At 41.9% G+C, this 25,349-nt stretch overlaps 1 protein-coding gene across 7 annotated transcripts in view; it reads right to left on the reverse strand.

Annotated features, from left to right (window-relative positions):
* Positions 1–25,349, reverse strand: part of PALLD (palladin, cytoskeletal associated protein) — a 583,598-nt gene that overhangs the window by 252,240 nt on the left and 306,009 nt on the right. The window contains exon 1 of one of the 7 annotated variants that reach the window (XM_066279509.1): positions 12,824–12,978. The exons of the other annotated variants lie outside the window; for them this stretch is intronic. The gene's annotated coding sequence lies outside the window, so the exon portion shown is untranslated. Of the gene's footprint in view, positions 1–12,823; positions 12,979–25,349 lie in introns of those variants that run through there. 7 annotated transcript variants of the gene reach the window in all.

Consider the following 25,349-nt stretch of genomic DNA (forward strand, 5'->3'; position numbering starts at 1 on the left):
AAGGGAGCCCCTGGCAACGTGATCCAGGAGGAGAAGGGCCCAGCCGTCAGGCAGGGCCCCTGGCCCCTCTCCTTCTGCTGAAGTCTGTGTGGGACAAGAGAGCTGCCTGCCGTCAGGAACAGGTAGTGGATGGCCTGGGATCCGTAGGTGAAGCTACATGCTGCGATCCTCTGAACAGCAGCCAGAAGACCACTTTGCCACCTGGTGATGGAGTTGGCTTCCTGCCCCGGTTTCTTCTTAGAATAGCAAACAGCATACAAGCCTCAGCATCCCTGTGAGGTCGTCTCCTAGTTTTTAATAATTCCTTGTATTTATTTAGTGCCTTTTTCCTCTTCCAAGAGCTAACTATAAGTGTTTTCCATATGTTACTTCAATAATCCTCATTGCAGCCCCGTGCCTGGGCTGGTTAGAGAATGGTGCTAATGGGGCCAAGGTCAGCCCTCGGTCTCTCACAGGCCCCCTGTGGTGGCAGCCCCATTCGCACTGAGAAAGCCTGTCGCATGTCTCACTCTGCACGGCTCACCATAACCAATTATTCCAAAAGCTTACAAAAGGCCACAATGATAACAGGTGGTGGCAATAATAATAATAATAATAATAATAATAATAATGGCAGCTAACACTTAATGACTGCTCACTCTATACAGGTATTTTCTAAGTGTTTATATATTAACTAATTCAGCTCTCCCAAAACCTCCATAATAGGAGTACCTTTGTTAGACCCATTTTAAAGAAGAGGCAATTGAGGTTCAGGAAGGTTTATGTCCCACAGGAAATGGTAGAGCAGGTATTTCAATTTCATCCCTCTGCTTCAAGGGATCAAATGCTGAGCCACTACTCAATGCTGCTCCCTATCAGCAACATTGTGAGTGGCACATCTCAGTACTCACATTCTTTGTCATGTCTGGATATTAAGAACAACTTACTAATAAAGAGAAAAGATGTGAAGAGTTGAGAAGACAGACTCAATTAGCATTTAAAGGGTACTATTGACAATACACAACCAGATGCCATGCTATGCTATATACTCCATGGGCTTTGTCTGTAATCTTTGTAGCAGCATTTAGAGATAGGGACTAATGCCTGCATGTTATAGCACAGAATGAATAATGAGAATGAGAGAGGCTAAGTAATTGGAATACTGATATTTAGTGTAAGAGCCAGAATTAGAAAGAAAATGTGTTTCTAGTGCATATGCTATTTTCATGAAATTACGGAGACACTCCCAATTTAAAGGAAATATATGTGAAAAAGAAATAGAGGTTTAGCAAAGATGAGACTTATCATGGGAAATGGTGTCCAGGATTAGATGCATGCTTTTGGACTTCCCTTGCTGTGTCCTCTTCCCGACAACTACCAAATGACTATTTTCGCCCTGTTCACATATCACAGTCAAAAAGAAAATAAACACAGCCACAGAGACAATGTTGGGCAACGGGAGAGAATAGGAGGCCACTTGCTAGGAACACAGGAATACCCAAATCTGTATTATGTTTATTGGAAGAATTCAGCGATACCTATCTAAAACATTCAAAGTGAATGCTCAATAAACGTTTAAAAGACATTAACATCCAAAGAGCGCTTGTCTTTCATTTGAAACAGATGGGAGTAATTACTTAACCGTTGTCCTCTCTGGACACACCAAATGGTTCTGAAAGAATGGCCTCCAGAAAGCATGGGCTCTGGCATCAGACACACTTACCGTATTTCCCCATGTATATGATGTACCCTTTATTGAAAATTTGGGGTCTAAAAACTGGGTGCGTCTTATACAGTGGTTGTAGATTTTTATATTTTTACTTGCATTTCCCACTTGAGTTGTATGAATTTTATGATGAATAAAACTTGAGTTCAATAACTTTATGTAATACATTTTCTCCCCAAATTTCGAGCCCCCAAATTAAGGTGCGTCTTATACATGAAAGCGTTTTATACATGCGGAAATACGGTAGGTTGGAACCCTGGCTTTGTCATTCCCATTCCCTCCATGAACTTGGTTGGATGCGTTACTTAGCCTTTCAGATGTCCAGTTTCCTAATCTAGGAAACGGGAATAAGAATGGTCCCTATGCCGTGGGATTATTAGATTAAAGGAGAAACTACAAAGCGGCTCCCAATCAGAGCCCAGTAAAGGCTAACTACTAGTATTACAGTGAAGATCTTCATGGCCAACTAAAATGTAGAACTCTGCTTATCTTTCCCTGTTTTGTTTTGTTTTTTTTTGTGAGATTCCCTCATGATCTATAAATGGAGTTTACTGGTGTGTCACACTCTATGGCTTCAGACACCCTTAATCAGCTTTCTTTCCTACAAGTGTTCATTTGTGGAAAAGAATTCTGCTTTTTCAGCAGAGTTTCCAAGTGCACTGGCAGGGTGTGTTGGGTGCCTTGATTAATGGTTCAGAAGATATTCATATTGGTAGTAATAACTAGCACATGTGTATTGGAAATCATACACAGCATATTGTGCACTCATATTATGATAAACAGCAGTGAGATGTTAAACAGGGATGGTTTGGCTAGCTAGCTGTGATAACTGTTAACACTGCAAATGCCAGCTTCTGGATTGCAAGTTCCTTGCAGCTTATATATCAAAACCCAAAGAAAGAAAAGCCCCAAATTGCTTCCTGTGTATTATCCTCAAGTCAGACAACGCAATCTGGGTAGGAATTCCACCCGAAAGCAATACTTCCACTGTGGTTAGCAAACCAGACTGCTTTTCCTTTTCAGTTTAACTTGACCTAATTAAGGCTAGGGTGTACAATCTTGACATAATGCTCTGGGATCCTTTAACAAGTCATTTCACATTAGTATTATTCCATACCTTGCCAAGTTATAACATAAAAGGTAAGTGCTTATTTCAGAAAAAGTTACACTTTCTAATTCAAATAATATTTTAAGGCTCGTACCAACAGGGCTCTAACCATCTGTTTCCTTCCAGCCCCAAACACTTTGCTGTTTTCTCAAAGCACTCTCACATCTGCTAAAGATAAGGCTAGGTACACATCTGACCATCACTCAGGAGACTTCTGCTGGGAAATTTCTCTTCAGGGTGTCGCAAGCTAGCAGAGGCAAGGCAGGGGGAAAGCACGGTTTCCCCACACTGTGTTACTTGCTGTCGAAGTATTTTATTGTTTCCTGCCCCACTATCCCAATCTTGAGCGTGTTTCTTAAGAACTACAGAAGAGTCAAGTCTATTGTGCAGAACAGTGTTTGGTTTGGTTTGGCTTTTTTATTTTTAAGTGAGAGGAGGGGAGATAGTGAGACAGACGCCCACATGTACCCCAACCCGGATCCACCCTGCAACCCATCTGGGGCCGATGCTTGAACCAATCAAACCACTGGCTGCAGGAGAGGAAGAAGGAGAGAAGGGGGACAGAGGTGAGGAGAGAAGCAGGTGGTTGTTTCTCCTGTGTGCCCTGACCAGGGACCAAACCTGGGACATCCATATGCCAGGTCAATGCTCTATCCACTCAGCCAAGCAGCCAGGGCCAGAAGAGTGTTTTTCAACAGCTGGTCCACGAACCCGTCCACCAGAAATATTGTGTCGGTCCACAAAAGAGTTAACCACCCTGGTGTCGTATGAAGATTATAGACCCAATGATCTTAGTAGAATCTGCCATGCTTGGGGTGATTTCTGCCTTAGTGATCCCCAGAATCATTCTATTTTTACCGGTCTCCAAGTGTAGAAAGGTTGAAAACCACTGGTGTAAAAGATACACCTGCACTTGAGAAAAGAACATAAAATAGGCAGCGAGTGGAACGTGTCTATCAAGACTGGGAGTCGAACTGGCATGCATGTAAATTTTCAACGACTCGATTAGTTTGCTTTGACCCCAGAAACTGTCTTCTTCAGAATGGCACTTCCTCCTCAATAAAAACATGCATAAAGGGCCCTAGTCAGAGATTTCTCACATATTGGATGAGCCTGAAAGACTCGGGTGACTTATATGCAGTAGAGCTCAGTATTTTTAATACAGTGAACACATATCTCCCAGTGCCCCGCGACTAGGAAATGGGCACCGTGGGTAACCACCCTGGACGAGCTTCTTATCAAGTACAGGGGAACAGGACACAACCCCGGGAGAGTCAGCATGGTGCCTGTGCGTAGTGGGTGCCCAATCAGCATCCACTGCGCACCATGCACTCTCCAGTCATCTCGTTGTCTCCTAGAGCAGACAGGTTTTCAAATTTCAACTGTGAGCTTCGCTAAGTGATTCGCATTGTGGTTCACACACTGTCTCTCTTTGGGGGAACTGGCCAGGAAGCTTTCTCTCAGGGGAGCTCATAAGCAATCCCCCACTGGAGTGCATGTGATTAGAAGGTTTCCCAGATGAAGACCTCTTGGAGAGTCACCAGATCCCCTCTTTAGGTTCATGGTTCAGGTCCCTTATATGCTCACATCTGGAAAGGTCTCAGGGAGACAGGCTGTTAATTCGGAGCTACAGAGATTGACGTTTGGGGCCAAGGCTTCTCCATGAGCTGCGTGGGGTGCCAAGATAAGAGTACTCAAAAGAGGGGAGTCACACAGGCGGGCAAAATGAAGGAGTCCACAGCAGGATAGAACCAGGGCTGGGAGCAGGTTCCAAGAGCCACAGCCATGGGCCCAGGGTGAGCAGGGAGCCTTCCTGAATAACTATTTGGATTAGGGGTCAGTAGCTGGTTTTTCTGTGCCAGCTTTGTCATAGGGCAAAGGCAGACCTGCTGCATTTATAGAGTATGTTCTAGAAAGGATAGCCTAAGAGAGTTGTTGTGGTGGGTTTGGGTTTTTTTGGTGTTTTGTGGTTTGTTTATTTTTTAGTGAGAGAGTGAGGGATAGATAGGGACAGACAGACAGGAAGGGAGAGACATGAGAAGCATCAATTCTTTGTTGTGGCACCTTAGTTGCTCATTGATTGCTTTCTCATATGTGCCTTGGCTGGGGGCTCCAGCTGAGCCAGTGACCCCTTATCAAGCCAGCGACTTTGGGCTTCAAGCCAGCGACCATGGGGTCATGTCTATGATCCCATGTTCAAGCCAGCAACTCTGTGCTCAAGCTGGCAACCTTGGGGTTTCAAACCTGGATCCTCAGCATCCTAGACCAATGCTCTATCCACTGCACCACCGCCTGGGAATGGTCAGGCAAGAGGGGGTTTCAAGTATGATCTACTGACACCTGAGAACCTGAGGTGCTCGTTAAAATACAGTTTCCAAGGCTCCACTCAGCCTTCATGAATCAATATGACTTGGAGCCAGAGCCTTGGGATCTGTATTTTAGATAAGTAATATCCCTCAGGCATTTTTGGAAATTCTAAGGTTTTAAAACCATTGAATAATGGTAAAGTACAAGAAATTTAAAGACAAAAAACCTGAGTTCTATTCTTGGCTGTGTAACCTTGGGAGTGACTCGACCTCATTGAACCTTAAGTTTCTTCATCTGTAAAATGGGGATAATGTATTTTTTTCCCTAATGGTTGGTTATATTAATGAAGATTATCATATCATATTTCTGAGCCAAAGTGAAACCTTAGAGACTCCCACCATTATACCTATGACAGATTTTAGGCTTGGTTACTTATTTCAGAACTGACCAGTGTTAGAGCTCTTAACTATGTTACTTCTGGGAGGCTCTCCAATGGTCTCACTTTACCCAGCACTTACGACTCTGTCTGACGGTCAGTTTGAGGACCAGCACGGGGAGCCGGGCTGCTTCCTTTGCAAATCCTGGAGTCAAGAGGCAGAAGTGCTTTGAGGGCCAGAAGTCTCAGGGGTCTGCTCCTCTGTGGGTGAATTCCAGGGACTTTTAATGTGCTAAGCTACTTGGGACAGTAGCTGGGGTTAAGAATTAGGAAGAGGAAGAATAGGATTAGAGTCCCAAGTGAGCTGATGAATTGGAGAAGGAATCAGGAACAAAAAAAAAAAAAAAAAGCTCAATAGGAAATGTTCTGGAAGATACATAGAGGAAATGATTATCACAAACACGGCTAAGCAATGTGCAGCCAAATGAGAATAATAAGCTGAAAACCAGCCAATGAGGTCCCGTGGTCACTTAAAACATGAGCGTGAAAGCTGGCTGTGCTGACTGAAGGGACTGTGAGGTAATCATCACTTTATCATACCTTTATGAGACTTCTCTGTCCAGCCCTGGACTTCGCAGTTTGAGAGGCATGGAGTAATTGGACATAGTTCAACGACAGAAATAAAGATGATGAAATTGTTGGAGAACAAGAACTATGAGAAAAAGCGAAAAAAAGAAAAATCTGGTATTATTTAACCTAGAGAGAGAGAAAGAGCTACCAGGAGACTTAACTCTTTTATTCCATGAACTAAGAGTTGAGAGTGACCAACCTTAGTTTGTATTCTGTTGAGGAGTAAATAGGTTTTAGTTCCATAAAAGGGTGATGTGTTAAGGAAGGAAAAATATTTGTGTGTGTGTGTGTGTGATGAATGTTAAGAACCTAAATAGGATCTTATGGCAAGAGAAAGGCTCCCTTCTAAGGGGCCACAGCAGACTGAGGGATGAGGATGTGACAAAATGCCGATCTAAACTATTTTGAAAGTTGGGAGGAAAGACAATGCTGCCTGGATTTGAACCCAGCCCAGTTCTGGCCCAGAGCTGTGATTTGGGGCAGGCCATCACTTCTCTGACCTTAGGTTCTGCAGCTTTAAAATAAAAGGTAACAGACCCAATGATCTTCAAGGCCTTTCTCAGCGCTAAAAAGTCACATTCTGCAATGTTCAAGAGTAATAAGGTGGCTGTGTTTCATGTGTTCAAGTTTTCCTTCCAATAAGGTGACAATAGTAAACATGCTGGGGGGTGGGGATTTGATCAGGGCTTGCTGGGCTGATGCCAGGGGTCAGGTGGAGCAAACTGTGCAGGGCTGTTCCCCTGTGGGGACTATCTGGTTCCAAGAGACAGGTGGAGAAGGGAATGCAGGATACTCCTGGGAAGGGGTATGCCTGAGTGGATGGGGAGGGTGAGGGCTGCGACTGAGCTACCCAGAAATGAAGACAGGGAGAGAAGAGAAGATACGGGACATGAAGCAGGACAAATGGATGAAGATGACCCCTTAGTGAAGGAAACAGCCAAGCCCTAGGCCCTGGCTAGACTCAACAGCCAATGAGGCCATTCAAGGCACAGCCAGAAGATTAACTGCCATCCAAAACCAAGAGGATGGGTCTATTTTCAGGTAGGAGAAGCCCCAATGCCCCAGATACCCAAAGATCTGAAAGCACACAGGCTTTGAAGCAAGACAGACTTGGTCTCCATTCTGCCTCTGCTACTTACATTGGGCAAGCTGCTGTCCTTGTCAGACATAACTCCCAGGTAGTAAAGTGGGGATAACAGAACCATCTCATCATATTTTTATGAGGATTAAACATGACTATGTGCCTGATAATAATAAGTACACAAAGACTGCTATGATTCTGATCTGGGCCTGGGAATGGAATTAAGGCAGAAAAAGAAACTTCTGTGTCCTTATGGTTTATAGAAAAGGCCTGAAACTGGACAAAGGCTACTACTAACAAATGATGCAAACTACGTTTTTCATAACATGTTCACCTATGTTTCTCCATCTGATCCTCAAGAACATTTCACTTCATAGGAGGTATTATTACTGTCCCATTCCAAAGATAAGAAATCGAGGCTTAGAGGGGATAATGCCTGTTCCGGGTCAGTCAGTAAGATGTAGAGCTGTGGTAGTGACTTGAGTCTTCTAGCTTCAGTCATTGCATTTTTCCTAATATCTATTTCCTGGGAGAGAAACAGGAAGAACATGGGACATGAACTGGCACCTTAAAATTATAACCAAGTTACCTGACTGTGAGATGAACATTGTACTTTGGTCTGAGTGCTCGTCACTGTCCATGGACAGTCCAGTCCCTTGACTCTGAGAGGCTGCTAGACCCTAAGCCTCTCCTCTTGACCCCAGCCTGCCACCAATCCCGCCAATACAAGCAAAGTCAGAACTAGACGAGCACAGCTTTCTGCTTGTCACACTTACTGAACAAAGGGAATTCTTCTGTTTGTGTCTTTAAATAGAACGATGACCACTGACCTGTAGTCGTCCCTTTCTCAAGAAGCCCTTAGTAAACCTTAAGACTGTGACTGAATCACTTAGCTCTTTTTCCCTCACAGCCAAGTAACCATCTCTCTGATCTCTTCTCACAAAATTCCTTTCCAACCAGCAAAGCGCGCCTGTGACTCTCCTCTCCTACGTTAGACACTGATCCCATGAACAGACGTGCACTTCTCGTGAGTCAAAGCTCACTGCTTCTGAGCCTTGAGAACGAACCTCCCTGCCAAACCTCGACATTGAGCTCCTCTTTCCTTCTCACCCCAGAATGCACTCAGACACTCTCCGGGACCCTTTCCTGCTCTGGGATTGTTAAAGCATTTTAAAGGGCTGACATTTTCTTTTCAAAATACTTTTGAGTCCTGCTAGAAGCAAGGAATATGACTAAGTAATTTCTTCAAGTCCCTTCCAGCCAGTGAATTATCAGACACAGACTTTTAAACTGGAATGGATTGTTGTATTCTGGGCCAAATGTCTCATTTTTGCAAATAAGGGGAGCGAAGTCCATAGAGGTTACAAGCTGTGGAGGCTGCTTGCTACAGTGGAAAAAACACGGGATCTGAAGTTAGAAGTTCTGGATCTGAGGCCAAACTCAACCAGCCACATGCTGTGTGACCTTGAGGAAGTCATTAACCTCTATAGCTTCAGTTTCCATACTTGTAAAAATGGAAATAATACTACATCCTCTACCTGCTTTCTACTGTAGTTCTGAGAATATGACATTATATTTATGGACGACAAGGCAAAACTGAATACTTGATCAACATGTGGCTCTATGAAGCTGCTTGTCCAAATCACCCTGTGGCAAAACCAGGATCCTCAATTCCATTGTAATTCAATTTCCATCCTACAATGCTGCCTTCTTGACATTCTTCCAATTCTGCAGTTATAAGATTTTCTCATAAGCCACCACACTAATTCGATCTCCACATGCTTTTCTTTAAAACCCTGAATATACATAGACTCACACTGTGGGACTCCAGTCTGGCTCAGACGGATTAGAGACCGGCAACTTTGAGAACTTGTTGGGGGATCTCTCAAGCAGCCTTCCATTACATCACGGTGATGGCCCTCAGACCTTGGATTGATAGCTTCTGAGGGACTGGATACATCCACAAGCTTTCCCTGTAGCAACTGAAATCAGTTTCACCACCAAACTGGACATTGGAGAGGGCTATGTGATAGCTTATAACAAACTGTTAGGCTACAGCATGTACCTTGAAGATTGAAACAAGATGAGACTGAGCCACAAAGTAAAGTGATAATAGATAGTTGAAGTTCACGCTGGACAGAGATTTGGGAACATATTCAGTGGTAATAGGTAGTTTACTGTGCCAATTTGTGGTAGTCCACATAGGAGAGGCAGGAGATGGCAGCTTAGTCCCACAAATGAAGTGTGGGCCCAAGGGACCAGTAATGGAAGGGGCCACTGGGCTCTGCTCTGAGCCCCACCATCAATTAGTATTAATGCAATGGAAAAGATCTACCATGTTTCATTACAGTACAATGGAGGTTGACCAAAATTATCTCTCCGTTCACCAAGAGATGTGTAGACACTATGGTACTGATACTCTGTGGCCCTCTGGTATAATAGGGTACCTCCTTCATACTGGAGCCTCCCTAAAGTTTGATACGGGAGAGTCTTCTTTCAGTTATTGGAGTTGAGTCTATTCTCTGACAATTGTCTTTGGCCCTTGAAGAGCACAACAGAGAAATCGGACTTTTTTTTTAAGAATAAAAAATGTTTCAAATTTCAAAAATGATGAGGTCAAGCCTATCATAAATAGAGAGTATAGCTGTTCTCTCTAAGCAATAAAAAGGAAATAAAAGGGGGAGGGGAATGCTGTGAGCTGGTTCAGCCAACAGTTTCCATGTTAAAAAAAAAAAAAAGTTCAAGTTGGAGCCATGTGGTCTCAATAAAATAGTAAAATATATTTTCTTTACCCTACACTTCATGTGCCCATAACCTTCCTTTTAAATCATCGCTAACCAGCCCCAAATCACTGACCGCAAATCATTTTGGTGGCTTTGGTCTCCAGGCAATGGAATGTGCTGGAGCAGACGGGGAGTCGCTACCAAGAGCTGGGAGGGAGCTTCCACTCCCTTCGCTCAGGCACACAGACCCCAGCAAAGCCCCAAAAGGGTTCCGCACTGAGATAGCATATGACATCATAGCCCAATCATTCAGGAAAAAAACTGCAATGGCTGCAGAATAGCACAACGTGCCACAAACCACAGTGGGCAGATAAAGCCGAAGAACAGCTTTTCTTATGAAAACATTCTCGAATACCACAGGCAGCTGGCAGGGACAGGTTTAATAACATTTACAGAAACCCACTGTAGCCATCAGACCCACCATCTTTGGAGGTGACCAACAAATGAGGAGGTCGCTGAAGCCCATCTTTGAAATGGGAAAACCAGAGGGCTGGAAGTTCATGTCACTGCATTTCATAATGTGTGTTACGATGAGATTTGACCCAGCTGTAAAATCATTTGATAGGCTTTGAAAGGATTTCCAAGGGAACTAGACCTCAATAAGCAACCTATTTTTAAATTTATAGCTGGAGAGTAAGTGCAGCTGAAGGTGTGAGAAATAAATTATTTAATTCATCATTAATTTAATATATACCAAGCTTGTCCTAGGCATAAACAAAGCTCATGTGACTGCCATCTGCCATCACATCAGAGGACCTAGACTTGTATTTTGCAAGTGCCACTGAAACTTTTGTTTATTTTTTTAAAGAACTGTTCAAAGAGTTAAGTATATACACTTTGAAGGGAAGGTAAGTGTATTAGGGGTGTGCCTTTAAGCTCCTCGGAGGAACGGAGTTCAGTGTGCATTGGTCAAGTATGATTAAACGTCAAGGGACAAAACTGTCCAAATGAAATGCTATCTTGATGAGTACTTAAGCATCAGCTTAACAATAATTACTAAAGTGGGAGTCTGAAAGGAGAGTCTGCGGAATCTTCTATGAGACAACAAGGATATGCCTGAAAAGTCCCATGGACTTTCTAATTTTAGCTCCAGTGAATGAACACTGCTGCTAATTCCAGCCTGTGATTTCACCTGAGTGAAAGGAGAATTTCTATAGAAAAGAAACAACAACAAAAAGACAAAACCCAGCAAAACCACACACAAAAAAAAACAACAAATGAAAACCCTGTGGTGATCAAAGTAGGTCTCATCCCTAAAGGAACAATGAAAAATTACATAGTAACTAGAGACACTAATGTCTAATAGCTATAACCTTTTCAGAAACATGTCATTTTATAACCTGGTAATGTATCTGACAATAATCTTTTTCATCAGACACCCCAGGATAACTTTCCATTTCAGTTGGGGTGAGGGGGAAGCTCTCATGCACACTCATAATATCTTCACCTAACTTCCAAAGCAATGGTTGGAGAAAATGCAAGACTCTTGGGTTACTGGAAATAACCTGTTTGCCATTATGCGAGCAATTATACGCCAGGACTTGCTTTTTAAATTGCTGGGTTCAGCAGAGATTTCCTTTGGATTTATCAGCAACAGAAATAAACAAGCATTCCACTGAGCTCCAGTTGGAAGTGTGAGAAGAGCTATTGAAAGTCTTTTTCATCAGGTGGACAGGAATGCAACTCAACCTACAGTGATGTTCAAGTCCATTCCAGTATCCTGATGACTTTCCTCATCATCAGGAAGTTGAAAACAAATTTCAGCCCCCTTCTCAGACGGCCCTCCCCCTTGGCCCTAGTCATACACCATGTAACCCCTCTGCTTCATCAATAATGGCCCATCTGCTGTCAAGCGAGAGGGGACTTCAGCATCCTTGTGGAGCTCAGGTGTCAGGGTCTTTAAGCTGTTGTGCAGGTAAACTGGGGGAAATATCTCTTTAAAATTCCTGCTGGATACCTCCGAATTAGCTCATTCCCAGAACTGAATCTTTATAAAACAGTGACAGTATGCTTTCTGTAAAAAAAACTAAGAAACTCAGTTTTTCAGTTTAGTCTTTCCATGTTAGGGGAGGCATCAGGAATGCATTCTTCCCTATTGTAGTCTGCCTGCCACTTGTTCCTGAGAACCGCTGCCAGATTGAATGCTAAGGAAGACAGGGACCCCATCCAAAGGGCTTCATAAGAACAAGAGAACCAGTGCCGAGCAATTGAACGTGTTAGACAAAGGACTTAAGTCACGTAAAACCCAACCAACCAAACACACACACAAACCAACAACTTTCAGGCGCTGAAGAGCAACAGGTGTGAAAACGCCCAAACATCGTCATGGGAAAAATCCCCAAAACCTGCCATTAAAGGGTTTCCAGCTAAAGTTCATTCAGCAACGGAGTAGCAATTAGGCTGTCAGAGACTGCTTGCCCCGTGCAAGTTTCCTTCTACTTCAACCGGGACGGAGCAGATGACAAAGACATTAGAAAGTACAAACCAACCTAGTGCAAACCGCTCCAGGCATATAAACGCCAGAAAGAGAAGCTTCTCTCAAAATATATTTTTTTAAATGGGAAAAAAGGGGGGAGAAATTCTATCTCACACGCCTCTCTCCCCTCCCCCACCAATTCTAACAACAGGAAAGTCCCGCGAAGCAGGACCCCACCACCCCGGCCGGCTAAGAGCGGTCAGAGGAAGGATTAGGAACACAGCGGCTGCAGACGGTCCTCCGAGCCCACCCCCAGGAGCCCCAGCCCGCTTCACAGGACTGCCCCACACCATTGCCCAGAAACGCTGCAAAGCAGTATTTCCTGCACCGCTACATGCATGTAATGCTCTCACTTACCCGCTGAGCAGGAAACGCCCTCTGCCCCTAAAGAAGCTCCTCTCCGGGGTCTTTCAGACCTCAGCTATGCCCAGCGTGCAACTGCACAGCTCTGAAGTCAGTCTGGTTTGCAGATACAACAGAGAATATGAACCGGCAGCGAGCGGCCAAAAGCCCGGCCCCTCGCAGGCTGCGATGAAGACGTCTTGGCGTCCCCGGGCTCGCGGGAAGCCTCCTGGCGGCGAGGCCGCGGGGAGCAGGCTCGGCGGAGGCGGCCCGACTGCAGCCGCCGCAAGCGCGCCGCGACTCGCCCCGGGGTCGCGTGTGCACGGGGGTGTCGGAGAGGGGGCTGCCGGGGAGGGGGAGAGGGTGTGTCCTCCGGAGGAATGCCGCTAACTTCCAGAAATAACACTGAGAGGTCGGGACGGAGGGAGATCTGTCTCCCCTTACTCCAAGCTCTGATCACACTTGGGCTTTTGCTTTGGGGAATTGCAACCCTTGGAGAGTTTAAAGAAGCGAGTTCCGCCCACGCTATCTAACCTCGCTTCAGCTGGGGTTTGAAGTCTTTCTTTCAGACCTCTGCTCATTTAGTCGATCAAGACACCTTTGGGGGAATCCAGGTAGTGGCTAGTAGTGAATTTGTATCAGTGATCAAAGAAATCAATTTCCATCGCGATCGTCCTTATATACTTTTCCAAGCAGGGGTATTTTCAATTACACTCTCCATCTACATTACTTCTTGTGAATCAAATTGCTTCTCTGATGCTGCCTCACTGCAAAGCTATAAATTAATTACTACATTGCACATGAAGCTCCCAGGAAAAGGAATGCCAAGAATAAATCTGGATTTTGTTATTTAAAAAAATTTTTTTTTTTATGTTGAACAAGTAAGTCTGCCATTAATCAGGTCTTTCCACCAACATCTAGGAACAGACCCAAGATTGCCACTCACTGAGAGAGAGGAGCATGTGCCTGTCTGGCTGTTCTGTAGTCTTTCTTTAAAGCATTATGTCATAGTGACTCAGTTACCATGCAGATATTATGGAGAAACAAACAATATGAGAAACGAAACCAACCATTTTATAAAGAGGTACCTACTTGTTAACTATAACCAATTAGCAGACAGGACCTCATTTTTAAACCTTTTAAAAGATTAGTTCACCACTCCCACTGTTCTCTGCCTTGTAGTCACAGAGCTGCTTGCCATTGGTCAGCCTAGGAAATAGAAACCCAGTACTGTATTGTATTTAGAAATCTAAGGAAGAGACTCACAAGGGACCCAATGGAGCTATCAATTTTAGCGGAGCATATAAAATGTCAAAAGCACGACACATTCTTGAAGTCAATTAGAAAACATATCAGAAAGTGTGTTTCAGAAATAGAATTATGTGGAGCGGTTCAAAGTAGAGTAGTGTAAAAAATTTTTTTGAAATGGAAAATGTAATGTTAAGAGTTTACTGTATGTCTTTAGTTCATTTTTCTTTTTTACCCTGAGGAAGTGCTGGACCATGAACTATTTTTTTTTTTCTGTATTAACCCTTTCACCCCCTTTTGGGGGGAATCAGTGTAACGTTAGTAAGGATGAGTTTGATTTTTAAACTGAAAATATTCTGAGTTTGGTAGGTTCAGTCTCTTGTACACCATTAGGTTCTTTTATTTTGTAACTCTGCACTCCATTCGTAGAGTTCTACTGGAATCACTGAGAAACAGAGCCAAGTACTTTCGTTCATCTGAAAGGCATCAGCGTAAAGCAGGGTTGGGTGTGGGTCTCTCTAAGATACATCTGACCCTAGCCACCTTTCTCACCTCCAGGAAGTGGTGTTAGAACCATCTTTCCTCTGTGAATTAGCATGAACGTTTTAGTGATTAAAATGCCAGGCAAAGGCAGAAGAAAACATTGGGGCCAGGGCTTCAGTAAGTGATGGTCATCATGAACACAGAAACCTGAGTAGCCCCTTTGCTAAACCGCTTTTGCTAAAACTGTGACCATTTTTGAAGTCTGATATTTAGCTGCGACATCCAACATATCAAATGTCCTAGTCAAAGATGCCACTCCCTTCAGGGATCCTGTTTGCTTGCGCAGATGAGACTAAAGGGGTAAAGGAAGTTTCTGAAGCCCTTCAACATGTTGACACAAAGAGGCAACCTTCTGGTGTCAGCTTGTAAGGCCTCCAAGTGTTCCTAGAAACTGCCTTTTGCGTCTATGCCCTGCCCACCTGCTTGTGCCCCAAAGGAGAACTGTCCTAAGGCTGAGTGCTCTGTCAGGAGACAGAGTGGTGACAACGTATGTGACCTGTGGAGAACTCATCTCAGAGGGTGGAGAGGAGAGCTTGTTGAAAATACAGTTTTACCAGGCCCTTCTTTGAACTATTATTGGATTAGGTTCTTTCTGTCTGAGAACCATGACAGCAGTTTGTGGGTGTGAGTGTGTATAATTTTTTTTTTTTCTACAGAGACAGAGAGTCAGAGAGAGGAATAGACAGGAACGGAGAGAGATGAGAAGCACCAATCATCAGTTTTTCGTTGGGACACCTTAGTTGTTCATTGATTGCTTTCTCATATGTGCCTTGACCGCGGGCCTTCAGCAGACCAAGTAACCCCTTGCTTGAGCCAGCAATCTTGGGTCCAAGCTGGTGAGCTTTTGCTCAAACCAGATGAGCCCGCGCTCAAGCTGGAGACCTTGGGGTCTCAAACCTGGGTCCTTCCACATCCCAGTCCGACGCTCTATCCACTGTGCCACCGCCTGGTCAGGTGTGAGTGTGTATAATTGAATGCTTTGAATAAATGATATATTCACATAGTTTAAACATAGGTGTATATACTGAAGCTCCCTTCCTACCACTGTTTCCGATAGGACTAGTCCACACATCTCCTCACAAGTAATCACTAATATTAGTGCTTTCTGTAGATTTCCACATTACTTTATGTATGTTCCTGAAAATATAAATTCTTACTCTTCCTTTTTTTTTTGTTTCTTAAAAATACTATGTGCAGAACTATATGCATTCCCTTGTATAAATGCACCACAGTTTATTTAATCAGCACCCCAACTGATATTTGAGTTCTTTCCAATATTTTGTTATTAAACAATGTTACAAACTTCCACATATAACATTTCCATTTGTGCAAGTATATCTATGGCAGTGGTCAGCAAACTCATTAGTCAACAGAGCCAAATATCAACAGTACAACGATTGCAATTTCTTTTGAGAGCCAAATTTTTTAAACCTAAACTATATAGGTAGGTACACTGTTATTCACTTAATTAGGGTACCCTTAAGCTGGTCTTTGCTAAAAAACATCCTCAATCTGATTGAGCCGCATGTGGCTCACGAGCTGCGGTTTGCCAACCGCTGATCTATGGCATTAATTCTACAGTGGGATTCCTGGATTCTGCATTTCTAACTTTGGTATATATAGCCAAATTGCCCTTCAAAGGGATAAACCCACTGACTCTCCCACAAACAGTGCCGCCTAGTGCTTGCTTCCCCACGACCTTGCCAACGGAGTGTGTAATCACACTTCTGGGTGTTTGCCAATCTGATAGGTGAAAAATGATGTCTTAAGATAGTCTGATTTGCATTTCTCGGATCTTGCATGAGGTGGAGCAATCTTTTCATATGTTTAAGAGCCAACTCTCTTTCCTCCCTGTGGCTGCTTTGTTTATGTACTTTCCCTACATTCTACTGAGTCCTTGACCCTTTTCTTTGTAATTTTCTCAAAACTTTGTATATATTTAAAAAATTATCCCTTTGTGTTCTGAGCTACAGGTTGTTTTCTCATTTTGTTATTTGGCTTTTGATTGGGCTTATAGTATCTTGTGAGTGTGCAAAATTTTCTGATTTTTATATAGTCAGAGAAAGTTATGTAGAAATGCCTTTCTTATACCATATGCTCTTGTGATTTTATTTTATCATATTTAAATATTTGGTCTATTTGTATTTTATCCTTGTGTAGTTTTTAAGATATTATGGTATGGATCCTGCTTTATTTTGTTTCAATTCATGACCCAGTTGCCCCACTAACACTTTTTAAAAACATAGTTAAAAATTTTTAATTGTTTTATAAAATGCATAACATAAATTTGTTTTTCCTTACGTGAGAAGCAAGGAGGCACAGAAACAGACTCCCGTATGCACCCTGACTGACCGACTGGGATCCACACAGCAAGCCCCCTACCAGGCAATGCTCTGTCCATCTAGTGCTGTTGCTCCATTGTTCAGCAACCAAGCTATTTTAGCACCTGAGGGTGAGGCCATGGAGCCATCCTCAGCACCCAGGGCCAACTTGCTCCAACCGAGCTATGGCTGTGAGAGGGAAAGAGAGAGATCGAGAGAGGGAAGGGAGAGGGGTAGAGAAGCAGATGGTCACCTCTCCTGTGTGTCCTAAATGAGAATCGAACCCAGGACATCCACACACCGGGCTGAAGCTCTATGGCTGAGCCAACTGCCAGGACCATAACATAAAATTTATCATCAAGGTTCATTCATGTTGTGGCCCCTGACAGGATTTCCTTCTGAAGAATACTCCATTATATGTGTATACCACATTTTCTTCACCCCTTTATCTGTGAATGGATATTTGAATTGCTTATTTGAATTCCTCTTGGCTATTGTGAATAATGCTGCTATAAAAAATGGGTGAGCAAATATCTATTTGAGATCCTACTTTAAAATCTTTTGAATATATACCCAATAGTATGGATGCATTATATGATACGTCTATTTTTTATTTTTTGAGGAATCTCTATACTGTTTTTTATAGCAGCTATACCATTTTATATTCACTCCTTTGCCCATTTTTTAATTGGGTTATTTTTTTTGTCATTGAGTTGTAAGAATTATGCCTATATTAAGTTAACCCCTTATCAGATACATGATTTGTAACTATTTTCTCCAAATCTTTTGGTTGGCTTTTCACTCTGGATTTTGAAGCCCAGTTTTTCAAGTTTCCTGTAGTCCCACTTGTCTAATTTTGCTTCTATTGCCTGTGTTTTGCCTTATTACCACAGTATAATATTAGGCCTTTACTAGTATTTACTTTCGAGGTATCATTTACAATAGGTATTATATTCCTGTACATAGTTTGGTCTACTTCTGGACATTTTATTTTGTTTCTTTGGCTGATTTCCTAGTTCAAGTGCCTCTAGCACACTGTATTAATTATTGAGAATATTAATTTTAGTAACTTGTGGGCCTAATTCTCTAATAATTCTCTAATTGCTCTTCTCTCTGTTTCCTGTTTTTCTTATGAATATCAGAGTAAATAAACAGTAATAACAACAGAAATCCCTGTTACTATTTTAAAAATTAGAATTTAGATAATTAGCACAGAATCAACATCTTAATGTTGTCAAGTTTTCCTAGCCAAGAAAAAGGTAGATCTTTTCATTTGTTAAACTCATATTTTGTGGACTTCAGGAATGTTTCACAAGTTTTCTTCATCTGTATCCTGCACATTTATTGTTACATGTATGTCTAGCTATTTTATTGTCGTATTGCTATCGTAAACAGGGTCTCTTCTTTCATCACATCTTCTTCCTGTATAATTACAGGGTATTCACTTTGTACCATTTTACCTTACTAAATCATCTTATTGCTTATAGATATTTCTTGATTCTCTCATATTTCTAACCATATAATAATATCATCTGAAAATAAAGATGAATTTTCTGCTTTCTGATTTTTATACTTTTAATGTCTTTCCTAATTTCATTATCTGTTAGGTCTAGTGCAATGTTAAATAGCAATAGTGAGTGTTCTTATCTTATGTTTGATTTTAGGGGAAATGCCTCCAGTGTTTTCCCAATAGGCACTGTATGGACTTTAGCCTGGGAATGATAAATATTATTATGCTAAGAGAATATTAATTTATCATTATTTTATTGAGGATTTTTTTTCTTGGCTTAACTATCACTATTGGCTTTGGTCCAAATGCTTTTTTTAATATCTTTAGAAATGATCACATAATTTTTCTCCTTAGATCTATTAATTTGATAGAATATAATAAATTCTTGAGCAATCTTTGCATTCCTGAAATAAGTTCTATTTAATTGTGGTAATATTTTTAATGTGCTAGTAGATACTATTTGCCAATATTTTATTTAGAATTTTGCACTGATATTCATAATTGAGATTTTAATTTTTTTAACTTGTTTTATTGAATTGTGATCAAATGTTGTCTGTAATGTTTCTATCTTTTGGAATTGATTGACTTTATCTTTGTTTTCTAATTTATCATCAATTTTCTTGTATGTTTTTTGGCCACTTGAAAAAAAAAATGGGAATGTCTCTATTTTCATTGTATAGAGTTGAATAACATATATATTATTATTAATTATGTTATTTGTGGTTCCTTAAAACCTCAGATATTTTATTTCGATGTGTCATGGCCTGAAAGAGTTTTTATTCTGTAGATTTTTTTCTTGCTTTATATTCATTTTCTGTAATTTCTGCTTTATAAGGTGGCTTGTATGTTATTTGGTGACTATATATTCCTAGTTGTTAAAGCTTCATTTTGAGTTTTTTCATTTAGCATTACAAAGTGCCCTTTTTCTGGGTTATTTATTTGTCTTAAATTGCTCCTTCTCTGATAATAAGGTCATCACCTTACTTTATTTTTCAGTTACCTTTGCCTGGCACGACTTTTCTTACTCTTTCGCACTCAAATGTTCTCAATCACTGAGTCTACACGTGTCTCTGTGCATCAGGTTCCATTCTGTGCTGGAGCTCACTGCCTCCATCCCTGCTCCCCTGGTTCCTGACCAGGTGCTGCTGCAGAACAACGGGTAGTGCTTTCTGATATTGTTCTCAAGGGAGCCTTTCCTCTTCAGGGAGAGAATATTTTTCCCGGTGCTTTGGGAGATCCCAACGCCTAGTTTGCTTCCGTGCTAGTTCATGAACAGAGTGTTTGTACCTGTCATTTAGGTTTATATTTACAGTATTTTTTTTTCAGGGGTCCCTGTCATTTCTATAATAGAGTAAATTTAAACAACTACTTCCAGGTTCAGCTTTAGAATGATTATTTTGGTAGTGATACAAGTGCTATACTCTTTGGGCAGTGTGAAACATGATCTCTTTTGGTGCTCCCAGTAATATCGAGTTTGGCATAGCAGGCATCCCCATTAAACAGCCGGGAGAGAGCGAGGTAAGTCTTCTCAAAAAATTGTTTCCTCTGACTTCTTACACAAGCAGATGGTTTGGCTTTTAGGTATACAGCAGAAAGACCTTGATGTGGCAAGAGAGGTTTTCTAGGGCCAGAGGACAGAGTTTCAAAATCATAATAAGTAAAGTGATAGTAGGTTTAACTCTCTTCTAAAAATGCTACTATTGTGGGAACACTGGAGAGTTTACTTAGGGAAGTCATGGAATCTGCTTTTCTGGGGAAACATTAAAACTAAAAGAGTTTGAGTGTGGTCCTGCCCTGAGGCACGGGGGACTGGACAAGCCTGCAGAGTCTCCTTCCTCCAGAACGCCCAGAAAGAACATTTCAGGAATCCAAATGATCACACTTGGGCCCCAGACGTATGGTCTATCAGGAGATTGTTATCAAGGATATTCCGATTCAAAGGCATAAAGTGGGTATGTAACAAGATGCTACCTAATGGGGAGATTTAGGTCAGGACCCAATGACAGCATAATAATGCTACTTCTCTTTTGGAGTTAGGGATAGAGAAATTACAGTCAATTTCAAATTGCCTCATGTCAAAGGAAACATAGAATTTCCTCATCTCTTTTCTTCTGGATTGAGAGGAAGAAGGAAAAGGGGGGGACATACATGGACATCTTTCACACTGAGACACCTCAGGATTATGTTTTCTTCTAACCAGAAATTCCTGAGTTGTCCCCAGATGCAACATCTGAACCACGCCGACAAGCAAGATATTGTTTGAGCAAGACTGAAATTCTGAGCATTCTTAGAGGCTTCATAAAAATCCCCAAATGATGGACAATTGCTTGTGTTGTGGTCATGCAAAGAAAAGCCCCCTCGTGATTTGGGATCGAGTTTGTTCATTTTATATTTATAGGATCTACACCAAAGGAATGTCAAATTTGGCATGGGGAGAGGGTGGGGAAGCAGAAAGAACATAAGGAATGGAGACCAGCTTTTGTCTGATTGTGAGTGTGAGTGCATGTTTGTGTGTGTGTGTTTTTACCTAGAGCTTATGGAATATAAGGAGAGTGTTTTATAGTTTTGTTTTTAAAGCAGAAGCTTCTTCAGGTCTCTAGTGTGGGAGAATGACTGGAAGAATTCTTTACTTTTTTTGTTAGCAGCACCATCTGTTTACAATGAAAGCTTGGCCTCCACTTTTGGCCCAAGTAAAAGCCCTAGGGTGCCCATATAAGTCAAAGGGATGAAGCATGTGTTTGCAGACCTGAAGAATCACCCTCTTTTGCCGGCATGGGGCTTTCATGGTAGATTTACACAGCATCTTCTCCCTACATCAAGTCAGGATGATAAGTTTCTGAGAAGCAAAGGTGGGTCACAGGTCACTGGAATTCACAGCCAGGCTACCACTTAATGAGAGGATGGACCCCTGGGCTCACAATTGCCCAGGGAGAGGTTGGCAAGTGGGAAAAGAGCCATACCTTTCGCCACTTGTCATGGGATTCTTACACAGTTGGGAGAGGGAGTTACACACCAAAACAATGGAAATATGGAAACACAGTCTTCACATAATTTCTAAAGTTGGGCGCAGGGTTCAGATAAACAGTAAAGCACAAAATTAGCAAACAAGAGAAAATTTTCTAGTACCAAAGTATCAAGTCTGGGGTGGAGGGTGGAAAGTAGAAGGCTAAGGGGTTGGAAACAGGAGCCAGGTGTCCTGCCTTTCTCATTCTGGCTCGTGTTGGGTCACTGCTCCCACATGGGGTTCCACGACCCCCTGCCTAGTGGCTGGTGATTTTCTCCCTCTCCTCAGGAATAAACTGGAGATAAGGATTTGTGGGACAAAGGCAAGAGCAAATAAACTGTAAGTCTTGAAAATTTTTATTAATGATGAGAGAATTTTCACATAACGATGTTATTTGCTTGCCATTTGACCAATTAAGTGGTTATCCGCTATTTATTGAACCCAACCTCAGCTGGATTACGTGCTGGAAAGCCCAGGCCTACACTCTCAGAGGTTTATTAATGTCTGAGGAAGGGTAAACAAAACAAAACAAACCCGCATGCATTGGAAACAGCTTCAGAATAATTAACTATGCGTCTGCTAGTCTGCAGTGTGGCTCTCAAGTTGTGCACCTTGGAATCAAATGGGTGTTGATAAAATGCTGAGTCCTGAGTTCTCCAGCACTTATATTCAGAGGGTCAGGGGAGGGACCAGGGAGTTGTATGTGAAAGCAGGATTCTCAGTGGTTCAATGAAAATGAACCTCAAAACCTACTTGGAGAGCCACTTGTCTAGAGTATTATTTTATTTAAAAAGAGGTAGCAGGGACATAATATTTATTGATTTCTTATGACCTATAGTTTTTGCACACACCATGTTGTTTAATTCTGGCAACAAAAAAAAACTGTATCCTCTAGTCAGTCAGTGTCTGCGCCTAGAATCTGGACTCCTCTCTTGAAAAGGGTGCTGCCTCTTCCTGAGATGGAGATGGTCACGGTGCGCAGGGAGGTTGCGCAGCCTGGGTTCAATGTGCACTTGTGCCAAGCAGTGACCCCTAACCCAGCCTCCACATGGGTCCCAGGGCTATCTAGCCAATGCAAATCTACCATGGCATAATAGTATATGATTTTCATTGCTCTGCAGCTGACTTTTTCCATTGAGCAGTACAATTTAGACATCTTTTTTGGTTGAGTTCCCTGGTTTTCTGCCCGCTGGAGGATATTTTTTTTTTAAACAGCTTTTAATATAAAAAAAAAAAGAAATTAAGTATCATTAATCAAGCCTGTTGACTGTATTGTTAACTTGGAGCAAGGGTGGTTTGTGGCTTGGATTCAGTTAATTTCTCTCTGTTCCATGGCAGCAGGCTGTGCATTTTATCCACCAGTCTTAAACATTTATTCTACAAGTCAAGAAAATGTGTGGACGGATTTGCACAAACTCATCACTATCACTGGAAGACCTTAAAGTGCACATTCTACTGATGGTTGGTTAGGAGAACTATATTTTTTCATTATGGAGCAATGTGTTTTTGTTTAAGACTAAGTTTGGTTACAGTTATAGCTGATGTTTTTGAATGCCTACAGAAGACTAGGCCTGGGATGAACCCAGACTCCTGGATTCTGTTCTTTTCAGGAATCCATTAGTAATAAGATTCAGAAGCATCCATTCAATCCTAATTAGACTTCTCTAACATTGTGTACGCAAGATAACCCTAGAGCTTGTTATAAATTATACAGATTCCTTAGTCATTCTCATCCCTCACTGCTAAGGCACCATAGATCTGAGATGGTTGCATTGAAGATCCTCACCCCAGTATAAGAAATAGCACATCCCCTAACTTGTCCACCTCTACCATCGCCAGCCCAGTCTCAGCCACCATTCTTTCTCGCCCAGATAACAGAAGAACCTCCTGACTGGTTATCCCCACAACTGAAAGAGTCATCATCTTAACATGCAGATGGAGTTAGGTCATTCCTCTGTTTGAAACCACTAAGTGGCTGCCCAGTGAGATTAGATTAAAAACAATGTCATTTAAATGCTCCATGGGACATGGCTGAGGTGGCTGCTGCTGACTTCTCCAACTCCACTATCTTCCTTCTGTATTCCTATCCGCTTGTTCTTTTTCAGCTCCTGGACCATGTCCACGGCGTTCATGTCTTAGGCCTTTGTACCCATTTCTACCTGTCCTCTAGGTCTTCACGCTTAAGTCATTTATTTCCTCAGAAAATCTTCCATCATTGCAATCCGCTTTCCCACCACCTATCAAAGGTATTTTGTGTCGGTGTGTACAGTGACTCATGCAGAAGGGTGGGCTCTGTGAGCATGCTCATTTCTGTCGGTCAACATCCAATGCAGACCTGGCTCATAGTAGCTGCTTAGAAAGAAAGGAGCAGCCAGGGCCTGGTCATGGCCAGGCACCCAGCTCATAAAAAACTATGTGTAGTGTATGAAGCATCCAGATATGTTGGATGTAGTGTTAAAAGTAGGATAAAAATTATTGTTGCCTTCTAGAAACCCAAAAATGAACCTGAAGCACATCTATGTGAAAGAAATGTGTTAAAGAATTTATAAAAACCGAACAGATTATGCAACTCAGGAATCAAGCAGGAGTAACACTTATGAATAAAAAAAATACATATTTCATAGTAGCCAGTACTTACCTTGGAGAAAATAACTTATTCTCATGACTGGGCAGAGGTGACAGGTAGCATGTTTGATCCCTGATGTTATTATCTAAGAGCTTCAAACCATAATGAAGTGAGTACAGGACCCCTGCCATGTATATCCACTGTATTTAGAAGGGATTTCTGCATCTCTTCTCAATATTTTAATATGGCTGGTCTTTCAAAATTCTTTTTTTTTTTTTGCACAATGAGAGGGGTAAAATAGTGACTAAGATGGGTGCGTAACTGAAAGATTTTTTGACATTCATTGACATATTATTCTTGCAGATTACCTGTAATACCTGTAAGAGTATGGCCTGTACAATTTTAGTAACAGTCATAAAGGTTATCCTTTATTGAGAGAAATTGTTAATGATATGCCAGGCTTTATATATAAATATAAGTATATGTATATAATTTAATTCTCCCAATAACCCTGTAAGGTTGGTTTTATAAGTATTCTCATTTTATAGGGCAGGATAAAAGTTTGAAAGATTTGGGTAACTTGCTGAAAAGCACATGAAAAATAAGTGACGCCACTATCCAGACTCAGGGAGTCTGATTCTTCCTATAGTCTTTGTTCTCAGTCATCTCGTGATACTCTTTTCTTGCACTGACAGATTGCACAAGGTTGCGGATCCCTCCACTCCTTGATCAGCCCTGATTCCTTCTCTGGTGACTCAGCAGCTGCTAGAGTTCTGAATCCAGAAGTGAGGGAGCCCATCTCCAAACCACATGCTCACTGTGGACTGCTTGCTTTATAAGAAAGCTACCCATAGGTAGTAACTAGGTTCTAGAATTATGGAAGGGAGTGCAGACTATTTGTCTTGGTGGTGATATCTTTAGGATTAGGTTCAGCTACATGTAACATCTTCACACTAAAAACAAAACAAAAGTCAAGAACGAGTGACTTAAAAATTAAACTAGAAAGATATTTAATTATCATGTAAAAGAGATGGAAAGTTATGATGTTTAGTTCTGTTACAGCATCATCATGATAATTAGGGGTTTAAGGTTCCTTTTACCTCGCATTCCTGCCCTTACTCATGGGTGACCTCATTTCTAAACTGGCTGCTTGAGTGCAAGTCATCATGGTCATATTCCAGCCAGGAAGAAGGAAGGAGCAGGTAAGAAAGATGAAGGGCATGTGTCAGCTGTCTTTTAAGATGCCCACAGCACTTCCGCTTGTATCTATCTCCATGGCCGTCTGGACTTAGCCAAATGGGTGCAGTTAGTGGTTGGAAGCCATGCACCTGGCTAAACTCAGGGGTTCT

Source organism: Saccopteryx bilineata, chromosome 1, assembly GCF_036850765.1.
Source record: "Saccopteryx bilineata isolate mSacBil1 chromosome 1, mSacBil1_pri_phased_curated, whole genome shotgun sequence".
Classification (NCBI taxonomy): domain Eukaryota; kingdom Metazoa; phylum Chordata; class Mammalia; order Chiroptera; family Emballonuridae; genus Saccopteryx; species Saccopteryx bilineata.